Source organism: Amaranthus tricolor, chromosome 2 (genome assembly GCF_026212465.1).
Source record: "Amaranthus tricolor cultivar Red isolate AtriRed21 chromosome 2, ASM2621246v1, whole genome shotgun sequence".
In the NCBI taxonomy this organism is placed as follows: domain Eukaryota; kingdom Viridiplantae; phylum Streptophyta; class Magnoliopsida; order Caryophyllales; family Amaranthaceae; genus Amaranthus; species Amaranthus tricolor.
Window position 1 is genome coordinate 31,660,795 of NC_080048.1, and position 18,112 is coordinate 31,678,906.

At 33.3% G+C, this 18,112-nt stretch overlaps 1 long non-coding RNA gene across 1 annotated transcript; it reads left to right on the forward strand.

Annotated features, from left to right (window-relative positions):
* Positions 1 to 13,705: 13,705 nt before the first annotated feature.
* LOC130805183 (uncharacterized) lies at positions 13,706 to 18,023 on the forward strand. The gene is made up of 3 exons (XR_009040152.1): positions 13,706 to 13,888; positions 16,245 to 16,590; positions 16,776 to 18,023. It is a non-coding gene; the product is annotated as an uncharacterized LOC130805183 (long non-coding RNA).
* Positions 18,024 to 18,112: the final 89 nt, after the last annotated feature.

Sequence of the window (18,112 nt, forward strand, 5' to 3'; positions counted from 1 at the left end):
CTTCTGTTGGCCTAGAAGCTGAGTTGGACCACAATGAAATGGTAAATAATAGCCAAAACCCTAAGTGCAAAAAAGTAGAAAAAATAGCAGCCTTCAGGAGAAAAACAAAGTCTTGTTTTGAACAAGTAACCATTGAAGATGCTGAACCACAGATTGGAACAGAGGATGATGTATTATATGATGGTGCTGCAGATGAAGATATACCAGTAGGTGGTGATTTATTTGCAGAAGGTGTCACCAAGAACTTGGATAGTACGATTGTTAGGGATGAAGAGGTTGAAGTGAGAGAAGATGATGATTTGAATGAAGACTCAGAAGAGGAAGGCAGTGGAGCAGAATCAGATGATGATAAGGTAGATGATGGACCAGTATTCAATCCTAAGGTTGACTTTAAAAAAAATGTGGAGCTGAAGAAGGGAATTAGATTTGAAAGTGTGCAGGATGTTAGGAAGGCCATTAGGCACCATGCTATTATGAACAGGTATGATTACTATTTCTTGCATAACAATTCAAGAAGAGTTAGTGTATATTGTAAACATAGATGCAAGTGCCTATTGAAGTACGGTAGGTATATACAATGCATATGTGAGGAGCAGAAGTGTTTGTTTAGAATTCATTGTAGAAAATTAAAATTGGAGGAAACTTGGCAGATTAAAAGCATGACCAGTGAACATAGTTGTGGATTTCACAGTGCAAATCCCAAAGTTACATCTGAATTTTTAGCTGAAAGGTATTTAGACCATTTTAGGGATGACCCCAATCTGAAGCTCAAATACTTCATGAAGTTGATTCTTAGGGACATTGGGGTAAGTGTGAAGTATCATAAAGCCTATTATGCCAAGGTCATTGCTCTTCACATGATTCATGGTAGTGCATTAGAGCAATACCAAAGGGTTTGGGACTATGCTGCTGCAGTTAGGAAGTATGTTGTTGGTTCATCTGCATTTGTTGTTGTCAGTGACATAGAAAGGCCCCCAACAACATTTCAAAGAATGTACATCTGTTTGCAGCCTTGTAAGGAGGGGTTTCTACAAGGTTGTAGGCACATAATTGGTGTTGATGGTTGCCACCTGAAAGGGCAATGGCCAGGAGTATGTTTGGTAGCTGTTGGAAAAGATGGGAATAATAACTTGTTTCCAATAGCGTGGGCTGTTGCAGAAGTTGAAAATAAAGATAGTTGGACATGGTTTCTTGATCTGTTGACGAAAGATCTTGGTATTGTTACTGAACACATAACTTGGGTCCATGAAAATGAGCAGCTAACCTTCATGTCTGACAGGCAAAAGGTACAATACCCTGGCTCTTTTATGCTCCATTTCAAGTATTCCATTAAATAATTTAACACATTTTTTGTGAAACAGGGACTACTGGATGCATTCTCCAAAGTAGTGCCAAATGCAGATATAAGGTATTGTTGCAGATATATATGGGCCAACTTCAAACTCAATTTTGCAGGAACGGCTTTTAAATCTTTGTTTTGGCAAGCAGCAAGGGCAGGGACCAAGGCAATATTATAAACTCTTCTCTTGTTTAAATAAGGCAATTTTAGTGTATTGTTGCTTAAATAATCAATGAACACACTTAAATAATGCAGGACAAATTCAATGAACAAATGCAAGCCATTAAGATGTTGTCTAATGATGCTTTCAAGTATTTAGACAACATCCCTGTTCAAAGGTGGAGTAGGCATGCTTTCAACCCCAAGTCCAAGTCAGCCATGGTGTTAAACAATTGTTGTGAGTCATTTAATTCGGTTTTGAGGGAGTGTAGAAACAAACCTATATTGAGCATGATGGAGTGGATAAGAAGATATGTCATGGCAAGGGCTTTCAACAAAAGGGAAGGATGTAGGAATTATCATGGATCAATCATGCCAGCTGCTATGAAGGTGCTCAAAAGTGCCCAAGAAATGTCCAAGAACTGCTTTGAGACAATTTCTGATATTGACTTGTTTGAGGTTGATCATGATGGAGATAGATGGGTGGTTGACTTGAAAAGGCATTCATGTGGTTGTTTCAGGTGGGATTTGACAGGAATCCCTTGCTGTCATGCATTCAAATGCATCATGGCATTCAGGGGCAACCCTGAAATGTATGTGCACAAGGCATACAGTAAGGAGATGTATGCATTAGCCTATGCACCTATTTTCCAACCAATGCCTGGAATGAAGCAATGGGATTCTACAGAGCATCCCAAACCTAACCCTCCTGGTGTGAAAAAGCTCCCTGGCAGACCATCACAAAAAAAAAGAATCAAAGAGAAGGGTGAGGGGGAAGCTGAACATGAACCTCCAGTACTAAGAAAGAAGAAGCCCAATGCATGCAGTAACTGTGGAGGTCTAGGCCACAATAAAAGCAAATGCAAGAACCCACTTGCACCCCTTAAACCTCCAGCAAAAAGAGGAAGGCCAATGAGTGATGGTGTTCCAAAACAAGCCATAAAGAAGAAAAGGGGAAAAATGAGCCAAAGTCAAGAAGAAATCAACAACAACTCCTCACAACCAGTAGATTCATCTCAAACATCTCACACTTGAATTTAGTACCTCCGAAGTTTGTTTGTTAAATATTATTACTTTTTATTGCTTAGTCAATGACTTTATATGTATTTTCATGTTATGGATGACATTATGCATTATGAGAATTGGTTGAATGCTTAACAAATGGATGATATGCAAGCTGCACAGTATAAAATGGATACAAAAAAAAAACATCTAACATATTTGATTCAATACTACAAGTTTACATTAACCAAACTAGTTTACATTAACCAAACTAGTTTGATTCAATATTTGATTCAATACAATACTACAAGTTTACATTAACATCTAACATCTAACATATTTGATTCAAACACATAAACAACTGATGAGTTTGGTTGAATACTTCAAAAGTACATATTGAAATTGAGGCAAAAGCATAAACAACCAACAACACAACCAAACTAGTCCATCATCTTAAATACAGTTCTTAAAAATAAAACAACCAAAAGAGCCAAAAATTGACATTTGCTGCAGTTTTTTGCCACCTTCAACCTCCCAACATGCCAACCGTCTGATTTGTCATACACCGACCTACTCAACCGACTCCTCAGCACAATCAATTCATTCATCAATTCCTTCTTCACCTCCACCAACTCATTAATAGTTACCCTTTGCCACTCTACTTGATCCGCATCAATCCACCTAAAGAACGAGCAACCCCTTCTTCCACTTTCAATGTCATATAATTTACAAGCCATGAACCTACGCCCAGGATTCTTGGGGGTCCAGGACCTCATTATCGCAATTCGCAACCCACAGTAGCATCTACAATGTTGTGAGTTTTCAATGGCACGAGAACAACCACTGGAAGAAGACATACTAAATGGAAGATCAAAGCATCAACCTTTGAAAACCCTAGAAATTGAACTTCAAAGCAAAGAGAGAGAAGGAGAAGAATGATTTGAAATGGGATTTTAGGGTGTAAATGGAGTGTTTATGGAAGTTGAAAAGAAAGGAGCGTGTATTATAAGGAAATTGCAAACACGCGCATGTTTTTGGAGGTCAAAACGCAAAGTCAACGTCGGAATTTGGACAAAACCCACCGGAATTCCAATTAAGGTGTTTAATTTAACAAAAAGTGTCTTAAAAGGTGTTTATTTGCAAAAAAAATTTTAAAAGGTGTTTCTTTACAAAAACCGGGTTTTAAAAGGTGTTTGTTTACAATTTTCCCTAATAATAATAATAATAATAATAATAATGGTATGGTTTGATCTGATCTGATCTGGTCTGGTCTGGTCTGATCTGGTCTGGTCTGATCTGATCTGGTCTGGTCTGATCTGTTCTGATCTGGTCTGGTCTGATCTGAAACTTTCTGATCTGATCTGAATAGTTCTGATCTGATCTGGTCTGATCTGATCTGATTCCAATAAGAATAAGTAATAAGTCAAAAAAATAAGTTGAAGAGAACACCTTCTTACTAGGGGAATAATAGAATCAAAAAAAAAAAAAAAAAAAAAAAAAAAAAAAAAACCATTTGAGTTTTTTCAAAAGTGATAATTATAGAAAACCTTCAACTCCATTTGTTGAATATAATTTTTGCTATGACTCAATTTCATTTCAGTTTGTATGATATTAATATTTTCATAATCTAATTAGTTTTTATATAGTAAATACTTTGATCGTATATAGACTATTTGGCCCTTCTAATTTCAAATCCTGACTTCGCCCCTCTACACAAGGCTCAAGGCACACCACAACAAAACATAAAATCTTGTGTTTTTTAATATACTATATGTTTCTCCAATGGTGAACCTAGAAAGGAGTATGTGGCGTTATGCAAGGGCAAAGCCAGAATTTTAAATTAGAAAGGTCAAATAGTCAATATACTAGCAAATTATTTACTATATAATAACTAGTTAAATTATGAAAATTTTTAAAATCCTATAGACTGCAATGAACTTGTATTATAACAAAAATCATATTCAACAAATGGAGTTGAAACTTCTATATAAGTATCCCTTTTGAAAAAAAAAATCAAGTGTTTTTAACTCTATTATTTGCCTAGTAAGTCTCCAAAAAACAGTATTAAAATTAAGATAGCAAACTCACAGTAACAAAAGAAGGATGAATGTAAAATTATGAATGTAAAAGTAACGACATTATAATATAAATTTAGTAGTTTATAAAAAAATAATTGTTTACATTAGGATTTGATCCCTTAACCTTATAAGGTTACAAATATATTACTCCAACTATTGAGTTATGAAAGGAGAGGTAATAAACCTCACTCAAGGATCACTAAATAAGGTTTTAAATGTAAGTTTTTGTTGTGTCAAGTATAGGAATCAAATAATGTAATATAATGTGATGAATGACAATAATAAGTAAATAATGAAGACAAGTACTTAAGGTGGTTTACCAATCTTGGGCTACATCCACCATCTAGCCTAGGATTATATTAATGTGTTTAAAGGAGAAAATACAAAACTTGAAGGAATTACAATAGAGTATAAGTGTGAGGAAGAGAAAAGCTAAAATAGGGAGTATTCTTGAGCAAGTAAGGTAGCTCACTAATGAGACTTTTGGCTTACTTAATGAGGTTCTTCATGTAGTATTAGTGGGCAGCAGCTGAAAGGAACAAACAAAGTCTAAACAGCAGCTTCAGAGTGAGAACAGACGTAGGCGTGAGGGCTGCTCGACCCACCTGCTCGATCGACCCCCAAGTCGAGCGGTGTGGTCAGGCCCTGCTGTCTTCACTTGCATGCTTTTCTTGCCTCTTTCGTGCATGCCCACGGTCTTCAAGGCCTCTTGCACTTGATCCTAGGACTAAAACTTTGCACTCCTAGCCTTCACATGCCAAATTTCCTACCCATACAAATTAATCACATGTGATTCTTTGTCCTCTTCTAGTCTTCACTAACTAAAGTGATTAATTACCTTAATCACGTTTTGATTACTTGGTAACACAAGTTACCAATAATCCTAACAAGCTATAGTAATTTTTGTGTTCTTGCACTGTTTAAACTATATATCATATCTTAGCAAAGGGAGCCAAAGCTAAAAATACAATAAATCACATTTTTGGCCCGGCCCATGTAGATTCGCCCCAGATGTTATGGCTCCATCAAAACTAATTTAAAAATTGCTTATATTTAAAAATCCAAAGGTAAAGTGCTCCACCATAATTAGTTTCAAATGTTCATCTATTTTTCCTTTGTAAGAGAAAATCAAAAACAAGGAAATCAATAATATGAGACGAAGTAAAAATTGACAAATATTTTGAATATTATATGCAATTTTAAAAATTATGATATTATTCTAATAATTTTGTATCTTTAAACATTTACTACGTAATTTAACACTAAGGTCCCTAACTTTTTATGTTATGTGTTGTTCAACATGTTGAACATACTCAAAATCTCATAAAACATAAATCATTACCAGAAGAACTGAAGAATCAAAATTTGTATTGTATATAAAAGAATTTAATGAATTTGTCAATTTGTAATAAATAATGGTTATGAATTTCAATAATCAATACTCCTCAGGAATGCTATGAAGAACAGGCCTCCAATGGCTAATTTTATGCTCCTTAGCTTGACTTCCTTTCTTCTTCCTCTTCATTAGATTATGCAATTGCCTTTCTGCAGAAAATGACAATAATGGAAATATACTAGAAGTACTACTATTATTTCTATTATGATTATTATTAATGTTCACACTTTGAAGCATTTGCTTTAAATCTTGTTTTTTCACCAAAATTTTGATCTTAATCTTCCCATCTTCAGTTTTGTATGAACTTATGCTTCCTCCCTTAGCAAGAGCCTCAAGAAGAGATAATGTAGATTTCTTAGGAGAGCTTAATTGTTCTTCCACCATTAATGCCATTTCTTTGCTTTCAAACAAGTAACCAATGTTTTTTATGGATTGATGATCTATCTGCTATCCTCTTCTCTCGGATTTTGATTTGTGCGAGATATTGGGTTCACGACTCTAACTCTATTGGGAGTGGAGTAATTAATTAATGAATTGTAGCTATTTTTGTAGTGTTAGTATTTTTGTTATGCTTTATGTAATGAAATGTTTGATTGTAAACCTGAAATGGAGTTGTATATATAGATGTTGCCTAATCATTATATCTATAAAATAATAAAGGTTATCAATTATTTAATTATTTTTATTTTATATATGCCATTATCAATATAAGATTTTTATATTTGTAGAAAAAATTAAGTTTTGGATTAAAGGCGATATAAATAATTAACCTATAGTACTGGTAAGTAATAACTTTCTTATCTTAAATTAGGATGAGTATATGTTAAGGAATTACTTCAATTACAAATTCAATATTTAACTTGAAATGAAGAGTGAATGAGATAAGAACTCATGACTATTTGTCATGTTGACTCTGATATAATATTAAATAGTTATTTCAACTAAAAATTTAAATTAATAGTTAAAATCACAAAATTTATCGGTATCTTACATTTGATTGCACCAAATAAGTGTATTTTGGTTTATTATATACTTACATCTAATAATCATATATTCACTCATTATTCTCTAAGCTAGCTAGCTTTGTTTAAAATGTTAACTCTTTTTAACTAGTTTATCTTTCTCACACAAAAAATTCAACATCATCCACACATATTTTTGCTGAAATTTATATTTATTGAGATTAGACTTTAGTATTGCTTAAATTTCTTTTTCTTATTAAATTTTGTAATGCACAATCATGTATTATTATTTAGGAAAAAGTTGTTTATATTTAGAAAGAATTATTTTGAATAATCTCATTTTTTACTTATTCGCCTATGAAAAATTCAACTTTTCAATTATTTTCAATAATCTCACATTTGCACATCATTTACTCCCAGCTTACCATGTAACTTAATAATCTGCTATAACTGGTTATTTATATTTAAAAAAATAAAAAATAAATAAAAAATAAAAATAAAAACTCACCCCCAATCACCCATTTCCCCTTCCACCACCACGCTCTCTCCTGGCCCACCCTAATATCAATCCGCTTATAATGAAATCACAGTATACGTAATGTAAGACAAGAGTCCAACTCCAAAATAGTACAGTTTGCGTAGAACTTGGTGACACCGACTCCTTTAGTCAAGACTCTGCTTGTAGTTGGAGCTTATTTCGTTCAAGGAAGATAATTTTGTGCGTATGTAAACACCGCGTATTATACAGCAAATTACAAAGAATTTATGTTTTCTAATTATTCTTTAATTTGTTTAATTTAGTTTTGTAAAAAAAATTAATTTTTTTAGTGTGAATGGAATACCCTCAAGACTTTTTAAACTTGTAGGCAACTTCATAGAAAGAGTACTTTTCTTCATCAAGTCAAAAGAATGGGAAAATGTTTTTTTTTTTTTATCTTAAGTAGTCTATTGCAATAATTTTGTGTTACTGCAAGTGTCAAATTATCTATGTGTGATGGTAGTGACTCAATTACTCAAAAAAAAGCACATCATATTGAGAGCAACATTAAGGATGCAATAAAAGGCAATTAAATATATAATTAATTGCTAATTTATGGGTGAGTTAATATGTCACTTAATGATGTATTTAAGGGGCAATTAAACTAGGTATAATGGTGAGCTTTAATATGGTCTTATTGTCATACATCATTATAGAGTTTATTGCTATGTAAAGTGCTGGATGTTAATGTGTTATTGATGGTAAGTTAAGTGAGGATTCTAAAATAATGTATAAGTCTCTATATAAGGTACATCATTCTTAGAATCAAATTACCACAATACACATAAACATATTGTTGGACCTCTTGAGTTTTGATGATGACTACACTTAAGCAAATATGTGTTTAGAGATTGTGTACAGGTCGATATCCGATTATAGTTATGATCGTTGATAGTACCTATGGCTTTGTTCGTGGGAATATACGTGTCAAAAAGATTCAAGAGATGTTAGAAGAGTTTATCACTTGGGATGTAAAATGGAGACAGCAGGTCTACTGTTCCTAAGTTGGATGTTCTAGCAAAACTGGATTCTAGAAACAGCGCACTGTTCCCAAACCAAAGTCAGCCTATGTTAACTAATAAATTCTGATTTTTGTTTTTTTGTTAATGTATTTAAATTAATTTGTTGCATTTATTTATTATAGTTAATTGGCAAAAAAGCTTTTCTAAAAATCCTTTACGTGTGGTTTTCTAAAAATAATCCTTTATTTTAGGATCTATATTTAGTAAATAATGGATTTACTAAAAATAGAAATAGCGGTTGTTGAATGGGTCTTAGCTATTATTTTTAACCGGTCTTTACTTTTGATAATAGGTTATCATGTCTAGTTTTATTAAGTATAACCGTTTCTAAAAATAGCAAAAACGTTCCAGCAGTTAGTACTGGAACAGGAACTGCTGAAGAAACTGCTGCTTAAAGGAACAACGGTTATTATTAGGGAACAGCGGTTACTATTGCTTTAACCGTATGTTTGATTTACTCAAGGCTTGTGGAAATAACCGTTTGGTAGTTTATTCCACATCATTCCCATGATCTTTTGACAGGGAATAATGGATTGGAATATTTTTCTATTTTCAGAGATTTTATTTTTTATAAATAGATAATGAACTCGGTTGTTCCTAAGCGCATGCATTGAGAAAAAACGTATATTTGAAGGGAACAGACGACTTATCCTTATTTTATCCTAAAAGTGATGTTTATGATTTGAAAGGTTTTAGTGATGCAGATTATGCAGGTGATCTAGTTAATAGAAAAAGTACATCAGGTATGGTACAATTTCTTGGCTCATGTTTAGTTTCATGGAGTTCCAAGAAACAAAACACTGTTGCATTATCCACTTCCGAAGCTGAATACGTAGCAGCAGCAGCTTGCTGTTCCCAAATGCTATGGATAAAGCAGCAGCTAAGAGATTTTGGTATTAAGTTTGAATGTGTTCCTATTTATTGTGATAATACCAGTGCCATATGCATATCTAAAGATCCAGTGCATCATTCAAGAGTAAAACACATACACATTAGGCATCATTTTCTTAAGGATAATGTTGAAAATAAAAATATTATTTTAAAGCATGTAAACACCAACGAGCAAATAGCAGATATCATGACTAAACCGCTTCCAAGGGAACAACATGAAAAAATGAGATTGAAACTTGGCATGATCAAGCTGCATTGAAGTGAGTGACATATGTGATCCTTAAAGACAGAATGAAAATTGAAAAGGTCGATCAACCACAAAATCTTGATTGAAAAATCGATTATCGAAAGGATCAGGTACGCACCATTTAAAAGTATATACTGTGAATGCTCATATGATTGCTTGTTTGATTTGATCAGATTATAGTAGCATAAAATTTTCATTTATTTTTCATTTTCATAAAAAATTTTCATTATATTCAATATATATATTTTTCCCAGCAATTTTTTTAAGTAGGAGATGCATTTTCCATTTTATCTGTTTCCATGTCATTCTCTATGCCCATATACATAAACAAGGACAATGAAGCACCAAATTCATTAAAAAATAACTGTCACCTCACACTTATTAAAGCCACTCTCTCACGTTAAATCCATCATTTCATCTTCAATTTCACTCTCAAAACCATCTTCATCTCACTGCATTTCAAAACCGCCTTCAATTGCATTTCATTACTTCATTCTTGCTTTTTCTTTTTCTTGATTCTTCAAATCACCATGAAAACTAAGAATCAAACACCAAAAATGAAGCAACCTAAACCTCTACAAATCATCCATCCAACACCTCTCATTACCGAAACTGAGTCCTCATCAAGAAAGCAACAGGAAACCCCAGTTGCCTCTGGAGTGCATGAAACCAAAAAGAGAGAGAGGGACTCTACAGTAAAGAAATCATCTTCAAAAAGGGCAAAAGTTGATGTTCAAGTAAGTGCTGAAGAGCTATCTAAAGAGATGAATGTTGGTTTCGGTTTTGATAAACAATGGTATGAATCCAATTTCTTTCCTCAATTTCACGCCATTTTGCAAAATCAATTTTGGGAATCATTAATGACTGAACACTGCTGTAATCCAATATATCCCAACTTGATGCGCGAGTTTATTTCAAATTTTTCTTTTGACCATGGCGTTTGTACTAGTGTTGTTAAGGGGATTAAAATTGAATTTAATAGTTTTATTTTAGGAGGGTGGTTAGGTGTCCCCTCCACTGGATTTGATATATATGTTGTTGGATCAAAAATCAATTTTTCTGAGATAAATGAAAAGGTAGTTTGGAAGTTTCTAGGGATAAAAGAGAAAAGAGGAAAGGTTAGTCACAATGTGCTGTCACCAATGCACAAGCTGTTATACAATATAGCAAGACGATTTATTCTGCCTCGCACATCTAAAAGAAGTGAGGTTAGTTTAAGGGATGCTATGTTAATATATTGTATGGCTAATAACATCAAGATTAATTTTCCCTCTTTGATGATTGTATTTTTAAGCGTAATGTGTTAGGATATGGTGGATTGTTAACATGGATATTTATGAAGTTGGGTGTTCCTCTTGATGGTCCAAATTATCCCATGGGTCCAAATAACAAAGTAGGTGTTAAGTGTTTGAACAACTTGCATCTTAGATTAAATGCAAAAGGGACCCTTGAGAATATCTCTGAACAATCTGAGGGCACAAATGAAGAAGAAAATGAAGAAAATGTTAAGGAGGAGGAAGTAAATAAGGAGGAACAAGAGCCTGTTCCCTCTGCCACTGAGAAGGCAGAGGAGCATTCTGAGGAGGAACAGAAGGAAAATTCTTGTAAGGGGGAAGTTGAGAAGGAACCTGTGAAGGATACTGTGGAGGAAGAAGAAGAAAAAGATGAGGAGAGTTCTTTGCCTGGTTCAAACATTAGGAAGAGTCGTAGGCTAGCTTCCAAAGGAAAGAAACCTGTTGTTATTATTGATGATGACTCAGCCTCATACACAACAGCTGAACCAAGCCATCCTTCCTCACCTAAACCTGCCACACAGTCACCAATACAACCATCTTCACCACCAAAGTCACATATACCATCATCACCACCACCAGTACACCCATCACCAAATCAAGATTTAGGTGACACTACAGTTCCTATAGCCCCTCTATCCTCCATTCTCCTAAAACTCACAGAATTGCAGACAAGCTTTCTTGTTTTTAAGGATGAAATTCGTGTCTCCATAGCCTCACTCTCTGCTCAAATGGACCAAATGGAAGCACGTTTGGGGGCCAAGCTCGACACAGTAGAGGTGGAAACAGAATATATAGATGAAGAAGCTCCTGCATCTTAATTTCCCCTGATAATCATCATATTTTTTTTGTTGCAACCATCACTATTATCAAACAATCTTTTCTTGCTTTTGATTTGTACCAGCTGGGGTACTGTTTGTATTAATTCATACTATGACCTACATTTTCCTTTATGCTACTAACTATCTGTGACGATTGATCATAGCTGATCTTGTTTGCATTCATTGTTACTGCTTTTTACTTTGTGCATCCTTATTCTCTCTTTGACTATGTCTATATGCGTAGTGCTGTGGTTTGATTGCTCCAATTCTTTTTGAATGATGTCAAAAGGGGGAATATTTGACACAAACTTAAATAATGCTTGAATATGTTTAGCTCTGATTAAATCTATTATGTTGGGCATAAGGATTAAGGTTATGATTCATTGATTCATTGCTGAGCTCTGATTTTATTGTTTATACATTGAAGCTCTGATTATGATTTGATTATACATGATGCTTGTTTTGGATGTATCTGTTCTGTTTTTAAGTTTCTTTTAAGCTCTGATCATTTTACATCATTGTTTAAAGTTTTATGCTGAAGTTGTATGAGTTTTTGTTATGTTTATTTTTAGAGTAATTTGATTCAAGATATGCTTGGTGAATTATATTTACTAAGTTAAGAAGAGTTGTTTTGATCTCTAACATGCTCTTCAACATTGGTTTACTCTATTGTGTTTAAGTTTGTTTAAAAGTTTGTCATCATCAAAAGGGGAAATTTGTTGGACCTCTTGAGTTTTGATGATGACTACACTTAAGCAAATATGTGTTTAGAGATTGTGTGCAGGTCGATATCCGATTATAGTTATGATCGTTGATAGTACCTATGGCTTTGTTCGTGGGAATATACATGTCAAAAGGATTCAAGAGATGTTAGAAGAATTTATCACTTGGGATGTAAAATGGAGACAGCAGGTCTACTGTTCCTAAGTTGGATGTTCTAGCAAAACTGGATTCTGGAAACAGCGCACTGTTCCCAAACCAAAGTCAGCCTACGTTAACTAATAAATTTTGATTTTTGTTTTTTTGTTAATGTATTTAAATTAATTTGTTGCATTTATTTATTATTCCCGTTCCTAATTGAGTCAACACATATAGTGAGAAGGCTCCTACATTGTAAGATAGTTGAAAGTATTCTTCTATGTATTAGTATTATGAGATCTCAATTGTGAGATGTATGGTTTAAGAGGTTGTTCTCAAGTATGAGAGTTTATTTATTATTGTATTATTGAATCCATTAATGAAGGTAAACATTTGTGAGATCTCAATTGTGAGATGTATGGCTTGAGATATCGATTGCAATACATATCGTTTCTAAATGTTTTACTCTTTATTTTTTACTACGCTTGTTTAACCATCTCTTAGTGGTAGTAATAATGGTGACTTGAGTGCACCAAATAAATTATATTAGTTATAAGTGTGCGTAGAGAAGGAATCCTATAAATGGGGTGATTAAGTGTGTGTTGATGATGATGTTTAAAGTGTGTTAGATGCATGAAGTTATGGAGCATTTAAAAGTGACTTAAACACAAGAATTATGGAGCATGATAAACGATGTTTAATGAGGAATGTCAAGAGTTTTATGCTTCTATCAAAGTGCCTTGAATGAGGTATCCAAGAAAAACACAGGGCCTTGAACGAGCTATGTGTTCAGAGGTCAGTAGTTGCTGCTGTGGGTGTAACATCCCGCCATTTAATTACGTCATTATTTATTTGTAATAATATGTTTTAGAGATTTTTTTATTTTAATAATTATTTTGAATTAGCTTATCGATTATTTATAATTGTATATGAATGCCTAAATATTTATATTAAGAGTATATTTATAATTACTCAAATAAAGATGTTTAATTTAAACTTATACTTGTAATTCAAAATTTTGCTAGCATATTAAAAGTTGTCTTAATTTGAGCTTGTAAGTAAATATATAATTATGGAAATGGGTTAGAACTTTGAATTAGGAAAAATAGAATAGAACCGAATAGAAAGAAAGAAAAGAACCTAAAATCATTGATCTTCCTCATACTCCATTTCCCCTCTCTCTTCTTCACCTCTCTTCTTAAACACCGTGAATCAACTACCAGCAGCAACCACCTCCGGCCAACCACACATGCCTCCACCTCCTCTTTTCTTTCCCCATTTTTGTGAGCTTCTCTTTCTTATTAATTTATTGCTTTAATCATAAAGTTTGGGGTAAATTCATGAATCTTAGCTTAAATTAAGTTATCTTAATAGAATTTATAGTGGGTAAGTGTTAAAAAGTGTGATTTGAACATGATTAAGTTAGGGTTTATATTAGGATGAATTTAAAAGTAGTATGTACTACTTTTGGGGTTTGGATGGTGTTTTATTAATTGAAAAATCTTGTACAAGCTTTATGTATATGACATTATTGATGAATGGTGATAATATTAGTTATTAGTAATGGTTAGGATTCTTGGTCATAAAAACTGATTGTTAATTGTCATTATTATTTTTGTTAATGGTGGTTTATATTCTTAATACCATTAAGAGGTGTTAGTTAATAGTGATTGTTAATTAATTTTATTTGATTACTAAGAGTTGATAATGGGCTTTTGCGGTTCTTGTTATGAGTCGACATTATTTTCATTGCACTTTAGAATTAAATTAATTGTCATTATTACCTAAACTAATCGTTGTTGTAAGTTGTATAGTCTTGGTACAAAAAAAAGAGATTCTTGATGCTGTGAGCGATACAAGTAATTTCATGTAGTCTCTATGAACCTTGAATAATGTGGTGAAATGAATTTCATGTCATTACTCTTACTACCTTGGGTATTGTCTCTATTGTATGTAATACATTATTCTATTTAATCTTATGTCTACTAATTCATAGTAATATGGCAATGCAATATATATAGTTAAGTTTTGTTCCTTAGAACATACTTTGTCGTAAATATAGTGTGAAAAGTGTATGTTGTGATTAGATTAGAATAATTGGTGTAGTAGTAAGCAAACCTAGAATTGAAACTGTTGCATTTGGCTAATTAGCTTGATAGCATGAACTAGAACACGCTCTAATGGTAGTAGAGTACTTTCTTTTAGAGTAAGTGACTCTTATATGAGGTTAAGTAGACATATTAGTCATACTTTGAACGTGCATAGGTGCTCAGTTCATAAGAGAAGCTTAAGAACCTCATATTTGATGGTTGTGATAACTTTTTGTCTTGTAGTTGCAATTACAAGTACGCACACGTGGAAACAAACTCTTATATGCTTATGTTTCAAAGTATTATCAATATTTGCGACTTTATGCATTGTATTATAAATATGAAGTACTAGAGTAAGCCTTATACATGAATAGCTATTGATGGTACGGTGTATCTCTTGAACTTAGAATGGTATAGACGTGGAGAACTAAGTTATTATTAGATATTGAGCACAGTTCCCTTATTGATAGAATTTCATTATGTTTACTTGGAGTCGGAATAATTCCCTTATATATGAGTTTGAGTTTATGTTTGAGTTATAGGTGGATCTTGCAAACCCTATGGTTCTCATTAAAAGTAAAAGTATGTTTAAGTAACCGGTGGGTCTTGCATACCCCATGGTTCTCATTGAAAGCAAAAGTATATTTGAGTTACCGATGGGTCTTGCAAACCCCATGGTTCTCATTGAAAGAAAAAGCATATTTGAGTTACCAGTGGGTCTTGCAAACCCCATGGTTCTCATTGATAGAAAGAGTATATTTGAGTTACTAGTAGGTCTTGAAAACCCCATGGTTCTCATTGATAGAAAGAGTACATTTAAGTTACCGGTGGGTCTTGTAAACCCCATGGTTCTCATTGATACCAAGTGTATATTTGAGTTACCAGTGGGTCTTGCAAACCCCATGGTTCTTATTGATAGCAAGAGTATATTTGAGTTACCGGTGGGTCTTGCAAACCCCATGTTTCTCATTGATTGCAAGAGTATGTTTGAGTTATTGGTGGATCTGACAAACCGCAAGGTTCTCATTGATAGAGAGTTTATTCATTGGTACAAGATTTATAATGAGAAGTGCCCTGTGGGTCTTGCGAACTCCAAGGGTTTTCCTTCATAAAAAGATTACGCCTATGTTAAGATACCTTATGGGAGTTAAGAATCCCAAGGATATATTATGATTATATTTACTTTAAGGTAAACAAGCTTTTTAAGGTCAAGCGTTTAGTAGCCTGTTGGTGCCGTTAAATGAGTTAACACTACGCGTGTATCAGAGTTTATGTTTTCTAAAAGAGGAGTGTTAAGACTTACATTCCACCTAGGAACGCATTGTTCGGGTTGGAAAGGAAAAAATGAGATTAACAAGTATAAATGGATGATAAATGGTCACTAGTTGTGCTTGTGTGTTATGAAATCATATTTATATCGTGGTATAACATAATGATATCTAGTATGTTGGCCTTATTATATTTGGTGTTAGTTACTAACGTGTACGTGTTTGTGTTTATGTTTGATTATTTTACAACTTTCTATGATTGTTCTGCTATGATACATTAGCCTTTGGTCTAATGTTGAGCAGCAGGAAGATCATAGACTGGCGTACCAGGTATCTGGAGCATCTTTTGCATTGCTTTGGGGGAGTGTGTAGTGCAAAGCATAACTCGTGTTATGCAAACGTCTTTTGATTTTGTAGTTCTTATGTCTTTTGCAAACTTTGTCTGTATATCATATGAGGCCTTGTGTCCTCCTTTGTATTATTTAAATTTTTTGCTGCGTAGGTTATGGCTTTGTATTGTTTAAAGTATTTTATTATTTTGTTTTAGAACTCAAGCGTCGACACTGGAACCACAATCCATGCTTGCCATGAGTATTTGAGGAGCCGACGATGAATCATACCGTCGTGGTACGAGATTTTAAAAGCGATGATGCCTTGGATGAGTTTAGTTATTTTATTGTGTTTTATATTCCATCACACCCTCGATTTTAGTTGAATTCCTGCCGAAATTTCAACTCACATTTTTAAAGTTTATTATTATTTTATTTATTTTATTTTAATGTAACACCCGAATTTTCTCCCGTCCTTTGCAGTCTTGGTTCCGTATTAGGGGTAAGAAATTCAATGGTGTTACAGTGGGTGTGCTTGAAAAAGCAGATACATAGCTAGGATGAGCACCTTGAAGAATGTAAATAGAATGTTGCTTAAAGAGCCTGCTCGAACGAGCACTTGTGTGGCTCGAACAAGCAGGTTGACTTGGTTCACTTTGAATGTTGTTTTTTGTCTCTTGAACTTCTTGAGGTTGGTTATTATATATTTAAATCTTAGATTTAAGTGTTGAATCTCATTAAATGTAATTAGCCCTGTAAATAGGGAGCTCATATGCTTATCCAAAATATCCAAGCCTAAAACACATAGCCTATATCTCTTCTCCATTGCAATTCTCCAATTTGAGAGTTCTTTAAACTACATTGTGATAAATAAGTGAGATATTACACACCTCCGAGAATGTAGCCAAAATTGGGTGAACCTCATAAATCATGTGTCATTTTTATTGCATTTGTCTCTTACAAATATTGTTTTCATTGAAAGTGTAATTTATTCATTACAAGACTTTATACCCTCGATCTTGGTGATATTGGAGTTTAAAACATATTGTTTGAACTCTATTATAGCATCGTTTTCACTTGGTCTTGTATTAAATTGTGAATTGCATTTTTGCATTTATGAGTTTAAATTGAAACAATTGGTAGTTAAAATGGGCTATTGCTCAAGTTTTGAGACAAATGTGAAAATTTAATTTACCAAATTTTAAATGTTTATGCTATTTTTGGTGGATTAAATGTAGTTGCAATCTTTTGAAATTGAGGTAGGAATTATTAGATTTATCAAAAAGTTGATTGTCGCTGGTGTCGAGGTGTCTTTTTAGAGGTAAATTATAATTAACTGTCCCAAAAAATATACATTAAACTATGATTCTGATGTGTCATTATTTATAAGAAAATAGTAATAGAAGGACAAGTTTGGATTAGTTCATGTATTTGGATTAGTTCATAGTTAACATTATGAGATAAATATCATGCCATAGTGAGAGTATGGTAGTTTTGTGCAAAATTGATGACCATATGCGGTGGACCGCTTTGTACATGCTAATCAATGACCATAAATATAGGCTTTTACATTCGACAACAATGATAAATAGATAGTATTGGCTAATCAACATACTGAATCCCATGAATAGAATCAGGGAAAGGGAAATTTATGAAATTAACACCCTGGTTTAGGTCACCTGTGTTTATCAAAATGTATTGGCTAATCAACATTGAGCAAACATTACAATATCCAACAGAAGATTGCTTTTGACAATTGCATTTTGTAATAGATTAAGTAATGGCATTTCATTATCAATACAATGACATTATGACTCCGA